A 4,365-nucleotide genomic window follows, 5' to 3' on the forward strand; every position below is an offset into this window, starting at 1 on the left:
GATCTGTACTAATTCTCTGAGCTCTTGGGTCTAATCACTGAGCATCTCTGCATCCCAGCTTCCTCCTGAGATCATGGGTACCTCTCAGTTCATAAATTCAACAATTCCTTACTTAAGTAAATAAACACACAAAATACTTACATCAGTGGCCAACAATTCCTCACTGTCATCAATACTGGCCACGGTGACCTCTTCTTGGCTCACAAAGGGGAAGTCAAAGGGGTTGGTTGAAATGGGAAGCAGGTCTGTGAAGCAGAAGGATTCCTTTAGCATCTTATGCACAACTGACTCTGAGTTTTTTTCCAATGTGATCGATTTGGAAGATGAGAATGATAACCAAGGAACTTACCCATAAGTTCCGGCTTCTTGTTTGACATGATTTGGTAAAAAATATGATAGCCTCTCTCACGGGATAACTGAAATGTCACCCTGGATTTTTCTAAGAGATCTAAGATAACAAAAAACGATGTGATTTTAGGGTCCCCAGGAGATGCCTCTGTGGCCAAATCCAAGGTGCCAGATAGAGTGTTTGGACTCACAGGTTTCAATGTCCGCTGACACCAGCTTTCCTGTGGCTCCAAAGTGAATGCGAATGAACGTCCCCTGTCCAAAGACAGATTGAAAAACACAGTTATTTTCTTTCTATGGTACTGTAGCCAGCTTCTGTTAGGTACTACTGAGGATGGGTGGGCTGTGTAGGCTCACGGAGGAGGTGATGCCAGAAGCATGAGGACCTTCCTCCTCTCTGTTTGCTTGGCATCTGGTCCCCACGCCGGCTCAGCCAAGACTCAGGTAGCTCTGCCCAAAGCACCTGGCCCTGTTCCCACAGCTCTGGGGATGCCTGCAGGCTCCCTCTCAAGTCTCGGTTTGGGACCACCTCACACCTGACTGTCTCCTTGGTCTTTATCCTGCTCAAACTCTTTGTAACACCTTTGAACTGATAACCTGGTTGGACTATCTGACTTCTTTTTTGCCTCTGGATGTTACTTCTGAGATTTCTTGCTTCAGTTTTCCTTACTACTTACTACATGCAAACCTAGCTCCCAGGCCAGGCCTCCTGGCTCCCCAAAGACCCACACAGCACTTGGGTTCCCCCAATCTTGGGGAGTGAGGAGTGAAATTATATATAGTATATATGTGTGTGTGTATACTCCCTTCTTACATCATCTGCTTAATTGGTCGCTACCACTCTGTGAGCCAATTGGAGGGCAAAAATATTGCCTTGCTTGTTCACCCACAGACCCTGGAATGTAGTACATCCTCAGTAGTATTCTCAGTATTCTCTGAATGAAGCCTAAGAAGAGTTAATGAAGGACCAGTGTAGGTTTATGTGAATTATGTGTTCGCTCTTCAGGAGTTCTAGCTGCTGAATGCAAGTGCCTCTGGGTACTTGCTCTACTGGCCAGTGAAATTAGAAAGGAGACTGGATACTTGTTTATTTGCCAGTGTCGGAAGTAAATGCCTCTTTGGTTGAGCTAATCCTAAGTGAAACACTGAAGGATGGGACATATCCTTCAATATCTTCCGTATCAACTTCTTCCCAATTTTTGAGCTCTGCTGCCTCCACCAGGTTTTCCCTCCTCCCAGCACCTCCTGACTTGGAGAAGGTCAGATCTGCTAACTAACTTCACACTAAGGTTTTCATGGCTAATAAGTCAGTGGATACTGTTCAATGGACTTATGTATTTTAAAATGCTTCCACCTGAAGAGACCAATTTTAGCATAGAGAAGTCATTTTGTACTTGTGGAATTTGAATCTTGAATCCTTGTGACTTCAGGAGGCTCTGAGGTGATGCTGATTAGTTAGGGAAGGACAGCTAAATCTTCCTTTGGCTGGGAATAAGACAAAATGTTCTTTGAAGGGTTATCAGAATATCCCGGTTGGGCAGCTTGATCTGAAGTGCTTGGGGGTAGACTAAGGCCAGGTATATCCTAGTTTATGTGGCCATTTTTCATATTCAGCATTGGAGGAGAGGGTTTTCTTTCTGGGGGTCATAGACAATTGGACTGAGTCTTAACGAATCTCAAAGAGTTGTCATTCCTCACGGTCTTGGCATTTCCAAAGGCCTCCAGGAGGGGGTTGGCCTGGATGATCTGGTCTTCCAGGGTTCCCTAATAATATGTGAGAAGAGGAAAAGAGAGGACTTCGGACGTCTTCCGAAGTAACTTCCCAGTGACTCAAAAGTGTGGATGCTCTGGGAAGGTCCCAGGGAGAGATGTCGCCCAGCTCAGGCTGGTGGCAGGTACAGTTGTGCTGAGTACCCACAGGCCCATCCCCACCCCACCCAAGGAGGCTTCAAGGTCCCATCGTAGAAGGAGTCTTAGCACAGCATCAAAGTGGCTTCTGGCCACACCAGATTCCAGGTTGGAGCCCTACCCGCTACCTCTCAATCTCCCAGATAGCCTTTCTTCTCTGATAACATTTTATTATAAATTATGGATTTGTAAAATATAGACCTCTGTTCCTGCATGCACCAGGACCCATTTATACAGATATTCGGGTTCAGAAGTAGAAACAGACTGTGAGCAGTGAAAGTGACCCATATGCTAGAAACAGTGGTTCTCAAAAAACTCTTTAAGTTGCATAAAATATTTTGTGAGAATTATTACGTAGAAATCCACTTATAGAAAGCAGAGTTTTTACCTTTTCCCCTTCCCCACATGATTGCTTGCCTTTCTGACTTCAGAGCTGTTTGGAAACTACTGTCCAGCCCAGTGGTTCTCAAAGTGTGATCCCTGGACAGGGCATGAACAATGGGAACATGACAGAAATGCAACATGCCAGGATTTTGAATGTGAGACAGGAATTTCAGTCAGAAATTCTGGGCCTGGGGACCAGCAATCCGTTGTTAACGAACCCTCCTGGTGATTCTGACGTGCACTCCAGTTTGAGAACCACTGGCCTAAACCATTCCTTAGCCAAAGGAGGATGTGGAGTTGTTCAAGGTCACTCGGCTGTTGCTGATGGAGCTGGTGCTAGAGCCCGAGTCCACAAGGTGGAGCCATTTCCTGCCTTGCCCCGTAAACACCCCCTGGGGCAGGACCTCGTGCTGTGCATCTCTGCTGAGCACAAAGCCCTGCGGACACTTGGGGCTCACCTGGGGTTTCAGTTATACTCATTCCAGCAAGCCTTCCAGGTGCAGGAAGCTGCTCACCTGCATCTTGCCCGGCCGCTGCGCCTTCCTCTTCTCCCCAGTGACCGCAATTGCTGCAAAGTACTGGATCACACGCTTGGTGTTCACTGTCTTCCCAGCCCCAGATTCTCCACTGTTGATTTAAAAGTAAGTGAGAGGGACTTCCCTGGTGGTCCAGTGGTAAAGAACCCGCCTTGCAATGCAAGGGACGCGGGTTCAATCCCTGGTCAGGGAACTAAGATCCCACATGCCGCGGGGCAACCGAGCCCGCACGCCATAACTACTGAGCTTGCGCGCCTCAATTAGAGCCCACGTGCCACAAACTATAGAGCCCACGTGCTCTGGTGCCCGCGTGCCACAACTAGAGAGCCCACGCACTCTGGAGCCTGTGTGCCACAACTAGAGAAGAGAAAACCCGCCTGCCACAACTAGAGAGAAGCCTGTACACCACAGCGAAGAGCCCGCACGCCCCAACAAAAGATCCCGAGTGCTGCAACTAAGACCCGACGCACCCAAAAATAAATAAAATATAATAAAGTAAAATAAAATAAAATAAAGTGAGATACACAGACATAGAGAACAGACTTGTAATTGCCAAGGGGACCAAGGAAAGGGGAAATGGAGGACAAATGGATTGAGAGTTTGGGATGAGTAGATGCAAACTATTAGATATAGAATGCATAACCAGCAAGGTCCTACTGCATTGCACAGGGAACTATATTCAATACCTTGTGATAAAACAAAATGGAAAAGAATATGAAAAGGAATATATGTGTATAACTGAATCACTTTGCTGTACAGCAGACATTAATACAACATTGTAAATCAAGTATACTTCAATAAAATAATTTTTTTTTTAAAAAGTAAGTGAGCTAAAGGAGAGCAGAAGGAATGGACAGCCCCTTCCAAGTCATCATGGCAACAACACAGGTTACTCACGCGATGAGGACGGACTCGTTGTCTCGATCTAGAAATGCAGAAGGAAGCAGGACAGAATAAATAAACAACATACAGGCAGGATATACAAATCAGGCAACATTGGTGGTAGACAGAGCCCATGAGTTCTAGTTCTGGCTTTGCCATTAACTAGTGGTGTGATGATTTGGGCATGTCGAATCTTCTTTGAGACAATTTGTGCAGATTTCCCAAATGCTGGATGTGTAATGTGGGCAGCATGAGAAGTGAACGGTGAGTCCCACAGTGTGGAAGTTATTCGTGTTCACAGATCTTT

This window comes from Balaenoptera physalus, assembly GCF_965194825.1.
Source record: "Balaenoptera physalus genome assembly, contig: HAP1_SCAFFOLD_1323, whole genome shotgun sequence".
NCBI classification, from domain to species: domain Eukaryota; kingdom Metazoa; phylum Chordata; class Mammalia; order Artiodactyla; family Balaenopteridae; genus Balaenoptera; species Balaenoptera physalus.